The sequence below is a fragment of the Hyperoodon ampullatus genome (genome assembly GCF_949752795.1).
Source record: "Hyperoodon ampullatus genome assembly, chromosome: 1".
NCBI classification, from domain to species: Eukaryota; Metazoa; Chordata; class Mammalia; order Artiodactyla; family Ziphiidae; genus Hyperoodon; species Hyperoodon ampullatus.
The window spans coordinates 57,291,490-57,304,278 of record NC_136914.1 but is presented as its reverse complement, the minus strand read 5'-3'; the positions used below and the strand labels follow the sequence as shown (position 1 = coordinate 57,304,278).

Genomic DNA, 12,789 nt, shown 5'->3' with positions numbered 1-12,789 from the left:
AGTTTCTGCTTTATAACAAGGTGAATCAGTTATACATATACATATGTCCCCATATCTCTTCCCTCTTGCATCTCCCTCCCTCCCACCCTCCCTATCCCACCCCTCTAGGTAGTCACAAAGCACGGAGCTAATCTTCCTGTGCTATGTAGCTGCTTCCCACTAGCTATCTATTTTACATTTGGTAGTGTATATATTTCCATGCCGTGCTCTCAGTTCATGCCAGCTTACCCTTCCCCCTCCCCATTTCCTTAAGTCCATTCTCTACATCTGCGTCTTTATCATTGTTTTAAAGGAACTTATATGTCTGAACCTGAGTGAGGTCCATTTGAAAATAATTCCAAATTTTTTCATATTGTCAAATTCCTACGTAGAGGACATTATAGCTCCATGTGGGGACATTAAAATTTTTCTTTGGTGTTATTATCAAGGTAAAATGGCTTTTTTATGAATCAGAGTCACCTATGAAAACTAAAACAATGGTAGATATGTGAGCAAAATTGGCACTTAGGCATTCTGTTGTATTGACTTTTATAGAAGTTGCAAGCAAGTTATTTTGTTGCTTACACATGAGCTAATATTCCTTTAGTGACTGTAGCTTTCTCTTTCTAGAGTTCACTTCTTATATGGAGCACATTTTTACTGCTTGTATTATTCAAGAGGCTTAAGACAGCCCTTATATTAAACTTTAAATACTCTATCTCCAAAGTTTTTTCAAGAACTAGAATGATGAACTCAATCTCTGCAATTTTGCAATTAGTGTATTAACTTAAGTACTATTTTTGGTATCACTGTGCTCTGCAAGTCATCTGGTTAATGTGTTTCCTTTTGTAGGATTTTATCAGAGCATAGCAATTGGAGCACAAAATAAACATTAACAGACTTTTCTTTGTGCTTGCGTTTGGTTATAAGGAAAACCTTTTTCATTTGCCATTTTTATCCTTTTAAAAAGTGCTCCTTAAAATGAGTGGAATTAAGGATTTTGTATTTTAAAGGAGCAATGTGTCAACATGAATAGAAGCACTTATCCAAATAGATTCTCTAGAAGGATAATTTTTAATTTTTGTAGAAGTGTGCACTGTGAAAAAAGGAGAAATCAGGTTCTGTATTTTCAGCTTTTTCTTGACAAATACTGGTGTTGTAAATTATCCAGCTGTTCCTCTTCTGTATGGATTTTGTAGTACTCATAGTGATTTATAGGTCTAGAGTGCAGCTGCTGAAAGTCATTTATTCTCAGTTCTGTATTAAATCCATCATATACAAATACATTAGCATTCAATACATAGCTCAAGGACTTAAGACATTTATTCCCTTCTGAGTTGCTGTCCTGAAAATATTTGTAGGCTATACTGGAAGAGCATCCAGAAATTATTGGGTTGATATGTACTTTTAGAAGGGCTCCTTTTAGTATTTCTATTTAGAGTATTTGAAATCCACTCATTTATTGATACAAAAGGAACAGTCAAAATGAGTCTCCTTGTCAACATTAACAGATTGGCAATACTAATGTGCTTACTTTTGACAAATTAGGACCTCAGCTTGGTCTGCTCATTTGACGCTCCTGCCATATGTCTACTATTCAGATATGTTTGTATTTCAGAAACTTAATTAATTGCAGTTTTTTTGAGGAGCCCCTGTTTGAAAATAAGTAAGGGAAATTTTCACATCTACTTTAGTTCTTTCTTTTCTACCTGAAGATATCTATTCCTCCTTTAGGTGAATAGGAACTGTTTTGACGAATAGTATAATTATAGAGCTTATAAAGGTCAATGTGTGTATTGCTTGCTTGTGTTTTTTTTTACAACACTCATGCTGTTCACAAAATTTTGATGCAAATTTGAAATGTCCTCATTGTTTGAGAATGATGATATTTCTCAAGAATGTATGTGAAGATATCTATTCAGAGAATGGGATTTTCTCTTTATTATCTATTAATGTTAAATAAAGCATAGCTCGTTTCTTCTCTTTTAATCCTCCCCATGTACATTTTCAGATTAATTTTCCTTAATATAATTCTGGACAGGTCACTTGTTCCTCAAAACCTTTAATTGACACCAACATTTCGTTATATGAATTATAAAATGGTTAACTTGATCCTCAAAGAGCCCTATGATCTCCCAAAATATTTTCTTTCTTTATTTTTTACTACTTCTTTTCACCCACCTTATGATCCAACCAAAATGACTTGCTGAACCGACATGTGCTGCACTTTCCTCCTTACATTCTTTCTTGATATTATTATTTTACTCCCATATAATTCTCATCTCTCTAGCTTCACATGTTCAATTTCAGCCTATGTTCAAAGACCATCTGCTCCCTGGTCCTCTGAATTACAACGAATTTTCATTTCTCTTCCCCTTTTCTACCTCTTTTATGCCCCTATATAATTTTCCACTTTATTATGGTAATTGCTATGCACATCTTATGTTCCTCACAAGATTATAAATTCCGGGACGATAGAAAGTGAAATATCTTAACTTTTATCTCCTGGAAAGCTTAGGGCAATCTTTTTTTTTTTTTTTTTTTTTTTTTTTTTTTTTTTCGGTGCGCGGGCCTCTCACTGTTGTGGCCTCTCCCGTTGCGGAGCACAGGCTCCGGATGCGCAGGCTCAGCGGCCATGGCTCACGGGCCTAGCCGCTCCGCGGCATGTGGGATCTTCCCGGAACGGGGCACGAACCCATGTCCCCTGCATCAGCAGGCAGACTCTCAACGACTGCACCACCAGGGAAGCCCTAGGGCAATCTTATACACATATATAATAGTTGTTTAATTAATATTTATTGCATTTAACAGGAATTTGTGGTTACGTTAATAAAATCCTGGTTTCACTGTAGATTAAAAATAAAATGTTCAGTGTTTTTTGAAAATGATCCTGAGATGTGCATTACCCAGTCTTAGTAAGTACAGTATTGCATATTGAAAGTAACTTATTTTTGATAATGATTGAGATTCTTTTTTTCAAGCTTTGTTGAGGTATAATTGACGTATAACACTGCGTAAGTTTAAGGTTTGCAAGGTGATGATTTGATACACTTATATATTGCTAAATGATTAACACTGTAACATTAGCTAGCACCTGCATCACGTCACATAATTACCTTTTTTTTTCTTATTAGTTATCTATATTTTTTAATTTTTTATACAGCAGGTTCTTATTAGTCATCAATTTTATACACATCAGTGTATACATGTCAATCCCAATCGTGCAATTCATCACACCTCCACCCCAGCCCCCTGCTGCTTTCCCCCCTTAGTGTCCACGCATTTGTTCTCTACATCAGTGTCTCAACTTCTGCCCTGCAAACTAGTTCGTCTGTACCATTTTTCTAGGTTCCACATATATGCGTTAAAATACGATATTTGTTTGTCACTTTCTGACTTCACTCTGTATGACAGTCTCTAGATCACTCCACGTCTCAGCAAATGACCCAATTTCATTCCTTTTTATGGCTGAGTAATATTCCATTGTATATATGTACCACTTCTCTTTTATCCATTCATCTGTTGATGGGCATTTAGGTTGCTTCCATGACCTGGCTATTGTAAATAGCACTGCAATGAACATTGGGGTGCATGTGTCTTTTTGAATTATGCTTTTCTCTGGGTATATGGGACTGCTGGATCATATGGTAATTCTATTTTTCATTTTTTAAGGAACCTCCATACTGTTCTCCATAGTGGCTGTATCAATTTTCATTCCCACCAACAGTGCCAGAGGGTTCCCTTTTCTCCACACCCTCTCCAGCATTTGTTGTTTGTAGCTTTTCTGATGATGCCCATTCTAACTGGTGTGAGGTGATACCTCATTGTAGTTTTGATTTGCATTTCTCTAATAATTAGTGATGTTGAGCAGCTTTTCATGTGCTTCTTGGCCATCTGTATGCCTTCTTTGGAGAAATGTCTGTTTAGGTCTTCTGCCCATTTTTGGATTGGGTTGTTTGTATTTTTAATATTGAGCTGCATGAGCTGTTTACATATTTTGGAGATTAATCCTTTGTCCATTGATTCGTTTGCAAATATTTTCTCCGATCCTGAGGGTTGTCTTTTCATCTTGTTTATGGTTTCCTTTGCTTTGCAAAAGCTTTGAAGTTTCATTAGGTCCCATTTGTTTATTTTTGTTTTTATTTCCATTACTCTAGGAGGTGGATCAAAAATGATCTTGCTGTGATTTATGTCAAAGAGTGTTCTTCCTATGTTTTCCTCTAAGAGTTTTATAGTGTCCAGCCTTACATTGAGGTCTCTAATCCATTTTGAGTTTATTTTTGTGTATGGTGTTAGGGAGTGTTCTAATTTCATTCTTTGACATGTAGCTGTCCAGTTTTCCCAGCACCACTTATTGAAGAGACTGTCTTTTCTCCATTATATATCCTTGTCTCCTTTGTCATAGATTGGTTGACCATAGGTGCATGGGTTTATCTTTAGACTTTCTATCTTGTTCCATTGATCTATCTTTCTGTTTTTGTGCCAGTACCATACTGTATTGATTACTGTAGCTCTGTAATATAGTCTGAAGTCAGGGAGTCCGATTCCTCCAGCTTCACTTTTTTCCCTCAAGACTGCTTTGGCCATACAGGGTCTTTTGTGTCTCCATACAGATTTTAAGATTTTTTGTTCTAGTTCTGTAAAAAATGCCATTGGTAATTTGATAGGGATTGCATTGAATCTGTAGATTGCTCTGGGTAGTATAGTCATTTTCACAATATTAATTCTTACAATCCAAGGACATGTTATATCTCTCCATCTGTTTGTATCATCTTTAATTTCTTTCATCAGTGTCTTATAATTTTCTGCATACAGGTCTTTTGTTTCCCTAGGTAGGTTTATTCCTAGGTATTTTATTCTTTTTGTTGCAGCAGTAAATGGGAGTGTTTCCTTAATTACTCTTTCAGAATTTTCATCATTAGTATATAGGAATGCAAGAGATTTCAGTGGGTTAATTTTGTATCCTGCAACTTTACCACATTCATTGGTTAGCTCTAGTAGTTTTCTGGTGGCATCTTTAGGATTCTCTATGTATAGTATCATGTCATCTGCAAACAGTGACAGTTTTACTTCTTCTTTTCCATTTTGTATTCCTTTTATTTCTTTTCCTTCTCTTATTGCCGTGGCTAGGTTTTCCAAAACTATGTTGAATAATAGTTGTGAGAGTAGACATCCTTGTCTTGTTCCTGATCTTAGAGGAAATTCTTTCATTTTTTCATCATTGAGAATGATGTTTGCTGTCGGCTTGTCATATATGGCCTTTATTAAGTTCAGGTAGGTTCCCTCTATGCCCACTTTCTGGAGAGTTTTTATCATAAATGGGTGTTGAATTTTGTCAAAAGGTTTTTCTGCATCTATTGAGATGATCATATTGTTTTTATTCTTCTATTTCTTAATATGGTGTATCACATTGATTGATTAGCACATATTGAAGAATCCTTGCATCCCTGGAACAAATCCCACTTGATACTGATGTTTGATCCTTTTAGTGTGTTGTTGGATTGTGTTTGCTAGTATTTTGTTGAGGATTTTTGCATCTATATTCATGAGTGATATTGGTCTGTAATTTTTTTCTTTGTAGTATCTTTGTCTGGTTTTGGTATCAGGGTGATGGTGGCCTCATACAGTGAGTTTGGAAGTGTTCCTTCCTCTGCAATGTTTGGGAAGAGTTTGAGGGTAGGTGTTAGCTCTTCTCTAAGTGTTTGATAGAATTCACCTGTGAAGCCATCTGGTCCTGGTCTTTTGTTTGTTGGAAGATTTTAATCACAGTTTCAACTTGATTACTTCTGATTGATCTATTCATATTTTCTATTTCTTCCTGGTTCAGTCTTGTGAGGTTATACCTTTCTAAGAATTTATCCATTTCTCCCAGGTTGTCCATTTTACTGGCATAGAGTTGCGTGTAGTAGTCTCTTAGGATGCTTTGTATTTCTGCGGTGTGTGTTGTAACTTCTCCTCTTTCATTTGTAATTTTATTGATTTGAGTCCTCTTCCTCTTTTTCTTAATGAGTCTGGCTAATGGTGTATCAGTTTTGTTTATCTTCTCAAAGAACCAGCTTTTAGTTTTATTTGTCTTTGCTATTGTTTTCTTTTTTTCTATTTCATTTATTTCTGTACTGATCTTTATGATTTATTTCCTTCTGCTAACCTTGGGTTTTGTTTGTTCTTCTTTCTCTAGTTCCTTTAGGTGTAAGGTTAGATTGTTTATTTGAGATTTTTCTTGTTTCTTGAGGTAGGCTTGTATAGGTATGAACTTCCCTCTTAGGACTACTCTTGCTGTATCCCATAGGTTTTGGATCATCGTGTTTTCGTTGTCATTTGTCTCTAGGTATTTTTTGATTTCCTCTTTGATTTCATCAGTGATCTCTTGGTTATTTAGTAACGTATTGTTAGCCTCCATGTGTTTCTGTTTTTTACACTTTTTTCCCTGTAATTCATTTCTAATCTCGGAGCACAGTGGTCAGAAAAGATGCTTGATATGATTTCAATTTTCTTATATTTACTGAGGCTTGATTTGTGACCCAAGATGTGATCTATCCTGGAGAACATCTGTGCGCACTTGAGACGAAAGTGTAATCTGCTGTTTTTGGATGGAATGTCCTATAAATATCAATTAAATCTATCTAGTCTATTGTGTCATTTAAAGCTTCTGTTTCCTTATTTATTTTCGCTTTGGATGATCTGTCCAGTGGTATAAGTGTGGTGTTAAAGCCCCCCACTATTATTGTGTTACTGTCAATTTCCTTTTTTATAGCTGTTAGCAGTTGCCTTATGTATTGAGGTGCTCCTATGTTGGGTGCATATATATTTATAATTGTTATATCTGCTCCTTGCATTGATCTCTTGATCATTATGTAGTGTCCTTCCTTGTCTCATTCTTTATTTTACAGTCTATTTTATCTGATATGAGTTTTGCTTCTCCAGCTTTCTTTTGATTTCCATTTGCATGGAATTTCTTTTTCCATCTCCTCACTTTCAGTCTGTATGTGTCCCTAGGTATGAAGTGGGTCTCTTGTAGACAGCATATATAGGGGTCTTGTCTTTCTTTCCATTCAGCAAGGCTGTGTCTTTTGGTTGGAACATTTAATCCATTCACGTTTAAGGTAATTATCGATATGTATGTTCCTATGACTATTTTCTTAATTGTTTTGGGTTTGCTTTTGTAGGTCCTTTTCTTCTCTTGCTTTTGTAGGTCCTTTTCTTGCTCTTGTAGGTCCTTTTCTTCTCACTTACAGAAGTTCCTTTAGCATTTGTTGCAGAGCTGGTTTGGTGGTGCTGAATTCTCTTAGCTTTTGCTTGTCTGTAAAGCTTTTGATTTCTCCATCAAATCTGAATGAGATCCTTGCTGGGTAGAGTAATCTTGGTTGTAGGTTCTTCTGTTTCATAACTTTAAGTATATCATGCCACTCCCTTCTGGCTTGTAGAGTTTCTGCTGAGAAATCAGCTGTTATCCTTATGGGAGTTACCTTGTATGTTATTTGTCATTTTTCCCTTGCTGCTTTCAATAATTTTTCTTTGCCTTTGAATTTTTCCAATTTTATTATTATTTGTCTCAACGTGTTTCTCCTTGGGTGTATCCTGTATGCGACTCTCTGTTCTTCCTGGACTTTGGTGGCTATTTCCTTTCCTGTGTTAGGGACGTTCTCGACTATAATCTCTTCAGATATTTTCCCTGGTCCTTTCTCTCTCTCTTCTCCTTTTGGGACCCCTATAATGTGAATGTTGTTGCATTTAATGTTGTCCCAGTGGTCTCTTAGGCTGTCTTCATTTCTTTTCATTCTTTTTTCTTCTTTCTGTTCTGCAGCAGTGAATTCACCATTCTGTCTCCCAGGTCACTTATCCATTCTTCTGCCTCACTTATTCTGCTATTGATTCCTTCTAGTGTAGTTTTCATTTCAGTTATTGTATTGTTCATCTCTGTTGGTTTGTTCTTTAATTCTTCTAGGTCTTTGTTAAACATTTCTTGCATCTTCTCAATCTTTGCCTCCATTCTTTTTCTGAGGTCCTGGATCATGTTCACTATCATTATTCTGAATTCTTTTTCTGGAAGCTTGCCTATCTCCACTTCATTTAATTGTATTTCTAGGGTTTTATCTTGTTCCTTCATCTGGTACATAGCCCTCTGCCTATCCATCTTGTCTATCTTTCTGTGAAACTTCTATATATAAGGTCAAAATTGTTTGTTTCACATAAATTTTGTTACATATTTTTGCTAATGTCTTTGTATGTAACAAGAACACAGTTGCTAAGCTATTTGTTGCACTTTTTCATTTTCTGAACAAATTATAGACTGCAAATAATGGCTTTCAGAATGAGGGACTTCCAGCAGATGCTAACAATAACAGTAGCACATATTGAAAACTTCCCAAAGCTTTCCAGAAAAAAATTTTTTTTTTCCTCAGGATAAAACCCAAGTGAATAGATAATTAGAAGAAAGCTTTTCCCATCAGGGAGCCAAGTAACTATATTTTAGTACCAACATACATTATTTTCACTGTGAATCCGTTTTTTACTGCATGTTCAGATGTCCCTCTTTGCTTTTTTGTAACATTAACTGCAATGGTGTTCTTCTTGGAGTTCATGAAAATATAATTAAAGGAGATTTTTAAGCAAGCAAACAAACAAAAATGATGGCTATCTCCATAATTACTGTTTGTGTGTGTGTGTTTGTGTTTGAGATGAGAACATTTAAAATCTACTCTCTTAGCAACTTTCAAGTTTGTAGTATAGTATTAATAATTATAATCACTATGCTATACATTAGATCTCTAGAATAATGACTGAGATTCCTAAAGCACCCAGATGACCTCACTAAAAATTCTCATTATAAAAAAGCAAAACAAAATATAGTGGGGCTCACAGTTTTAAGTTATTGATTTTACCAAGCTATTGGCAAATATTGAGTTCTTTACTTTATTCTTGATATGAGTTTTTTCTCTGATGATTTGACTCAATATAACAAAAGCAAATTTCACTTACATATTTCAGTTGTTAGTTCTAATTGTTTTCATTTGGAAATTTTTAATTTTTTAAGTTTTGTCAAATTGCCAAAAAAAAAAAATCAAGTATTATTGAGAAACTTAAAGTGAAAAAAAGCAGTTCCTTGTGTAGCCCCTCTCCACTTCCCAGTTATTCTTCTTAGTCATTTTAAAAGTCTTTTGGTTGTTTCCTCGTATATTTAACTGTATGTTTGTAAATGATAAGAGAAAACTGTTTTCAGTTCTTTTTACCTTTATCAAAATAATACTTGTAAAAAGCCAAATAATGCTGTATTGAAGAATAGCAATCCCATTTCCCAATCTTCTTATCTTCCAGTTCTAATGCTTCTGAGACAATGTTTTTAAATCTTTTTATTCTTCTAATATTTACATCCATATGTTGAAATATCACAGTGTACTATTTTTCTTGATTTTTCAGTATTAGATCTCTATCAACTTCCTTTTAGAGAAGCTTAAGATTTAGTGTTCTTAACAGTTCTACAAACACTACACACATACACACACAGATCTTCCTCCTATCCTTTCGACAGTTATTTTGGTTTTTGATTCAGCCAATATCAAGGGATTATGTTATAATGACTCTATAAATATTTTTTACTCTGAGCCATATAGGGTAATATGGTTACAGGTTTTTCCTATATAACTTTTTTTGTTGTTTTTTCCAGAGTTGATAATTGTTTATTTTTTACTTGCTTAGTTTTTCTTTCCTTTTTTTTTTTTTTAAAGATTTTTTGATGTGGACCATTTTTAAAGTCTTTAATAAATTTTTTACAATATTGCTTCTGTTTTGTTTTTTTGGCCCCAAGGTATGTGGGATCTTAGCTCCCCAACCTGGGATCAAACCTGCACCCCCTGCACTGGAAGACAAAGTCTCAACCACTGGACCATTAGGGAAGTCCCTGCTTAGTTTTTTATATACCTACTAATTCAGACTCTGGCTTTTTGAATAGTCTGAAGCTCCAGTCAATGTGATCAAACATATTGTAGTGTTAGGATAGACTAGATTGTCTGGAGTAACAAACATGCTCCAAATCTCAATGGCTTTCAACAACAGAAGTTTAGCTCTTTATCACAATAGGTTTTCATTGTGGTCAGAAGCAGATCTGTCCACATCATCTTCCTTGGAAGTTTCAGAATACGGGAACAACTGCTATCCAGAGTATTGCCAATCCTGTATAAGAGGAGGAAAAAAAATGTAAACCACATGCTTGCTTTTAAGCTTTCTGTGAAACATCACATTGAAACACATTTCATTGTCAAAAGGAAATCAATGGAAAATATCCTGCCCCATGGGCAGGGAAAAAAAAATCTGTTAGGAGAAGGGTAGAGAATATTTTTGAACAATAATACAGTTTACCACATGCATTAGGTAAAATGTAAGTTCAACTTTTTAGTGCTCCTTATTGTTTTCTACTTTTTCTTTTTCCACAGCATCCCATTCTTATATTATGACTCTAATTTTAAGCTCTTCATATATCTTTCTGGTGATACTGATGAATATTTTTTGATGACTTTTTTTTCTCTTTCTAGCATATATTGCTTTCTTCCATGTCTTTTTTTTTCTTCTTTGTTTATTTTGGTCTGTGTTTCACGTTGGAGCCTTTCATCAAATGTTTGATGATTTTTAGGTCTACATTTGAATGAGGCATTAAAAAGCTGAATTGAGGATCTGTTTCTAGGTTTTGTTGATTGGCCTATTTCATTTTGGAATCTTTCAGGTGTTGGAGAACCTCAAGCCTGAGAATAAAAATATTTTTCTCAGGGCAGTTCAGTGTTTTCAAGGAAGTAATCTTTCATTTCTTGTGTGTGGAAGATGCCTGGTTCCCAGCTTTTTGCATATGAGGAGATAGAGGATGCGGGGGGAAGGGTCTTGTGACTTAGTACATGGGCTTTTAATTAATCCTTCTTTTTTGGCCTTCAGTCTCATCATTGCTCTTCACAGTACCTGAAGTCTCTAGGTGTTGACCTTCTCCAGTTTAATCTCTCCCATGAAAATTATAATACTGTCTTGGTGGTAGTATCCAGCGCAGGGGATGGGAGAGAAGTATGTATGGGTATTCCATGCCCCATGCTGACAGGCTGTGAATGCTGAGTCTCTCTAAGGGTGCTATGAAATGAATCAGCTCTTTTTTTAATCTTTATTCTCCTCTTTAAGCTATAGCTTTTTCCTTCCTGTTAAGTACATTCATTAGCTCCCCTCCCCACATATGTTGAAAATCTCATTCAATGATGCCTTTTATTTTCTTTGTTTGTGTCTTCCCCCCCTTTACTGTTTTAGTGAAATTGGGGGGAGAGAGAAGATAAAAATGTTATGGTCAAATAACCATAAATTTGTTGGTAGAGTTTCAAAATAGTGGAATATAGGCCATTAACAGGTCATAGCTGAGACTTTGTGGTAGGAACTCTGAGGATGAATGGTTGAATCTAATTATTTTAGAAGATGGAAATGTGGAGAGAGCTGTCCTGGTTCTAAAAGCAAGACAGAGAGGGACTTGTACAAAGTATGGCAAAAAGACCAGAAGAGCTGGTCAACAGGGTTTGCTAGATTGGGAGCACATTTAGAGAGTTTTCAAAGCTAGATTACAGTGTTTTGATGTTTTTTTCAATGTGTACAAAAATTTTATTAGAGTAGTAGCTGCTTTCAAAACTTTATCCTTGACCTGATCGTTATATCTAATTATTACCTTCAATATAGTAGAATTGGATTTTTCAGTCTTTTTAAAAGATGCCTTTATATTTACTTATTTTGGAAATGCTGAATGATGGCATTATGTAGTGGAAAGGATGCCTCATTGATGGGAAATTTAGGATGTGAATTATACGTTGTTAATAACTTCCTTTTTGTCCGTGCTGGGTCAGTTTATCAGAGGGTGAATTCTATTTCTAAAATTTCATGAATCTAGACAGTTATGTTTTCTATAGTGAGAAGAAGATAGGAGAAAATAAACACATAAGAGATAAAGCCAGTCAGGTGGCAACTAAAATTTGCAAAATGGAGGAAGTTTCCAAGGACCTGCCACTACACGAATGTTTCAAATTCATAGCTATTATGAATTATGGAAACACACTGAGGCTTTGGAGGCAGTGACTTGGAATTTGAATCATGATTCTCCCAGTATCTAACTGGGCATATTACTTAACTTCTTTGTGTCTCAGTTTCCTAACTATAAAACAGGTAAAATATTACCTCATTTAGCTGTTTAGAGGATATAGTGAGATAATGTACCTGGAACATAATAAGCCCTTAATAGTTATTATTATAGCTTAAAAAAATTAATAGTGAACTTTACAGAAGGACTCTAAGGCAAAAAGAACATGGTTTTAACAGTCAGGTGGCTTTAGTTTGAAGCCCACTTCTGCTCCTTTCTAGCAGTATGGCTTTGGGCTAATTATTGACCCTTTCTGAGTTTATTTCCTCCTATTAAAAATGGATATATCTGAATCAATTATATTAATTGAAATAAAATGTAAGTTCCTTACCCATAGTAGGTCCTCAGTAAGCTGCAGCCATTATTAATTTTTGATATTTCCTGAATATAAAATATTATGATAGAATAGCTTCTTTTCAATCCTAGTTCAAATGTTTGTTTCTTTAAAAAAAATCTCTCGGGCTTCCCTGGTGGCGCAGTGGTTGAGAGTCCGCCTGCTGATGCAGGGGATACGGGTTCATGCCCCGGTCCGGGAAGATCCCGCATGCTGTGGAGCGGCTGGGCCCATGAGCCATGGACGCTGAACCTGCGCGTCCAGAGCCTGTTGCTCTGCAACGGGAGAGGCCACAACAGTGAGAGGCCCGTGTACCGCAAAAAAAAAA

The 12,789-nt window shown here is 35.4% G+C and overlaps 1 protein-coding gene across 1 annotated transcript in view; it reads left to right on the top strand.

Moving 5' to 3' along the window:
• The window catches only part of CTNNA3 (catenin alpha 3), a gene marked incomplete at both ends in the record, with an annotated part of 1,638,358 nt that overhangs the window by 292,104 nt on the left and 1,333,465 nt on the right, over positions 1-12,789 (top strand).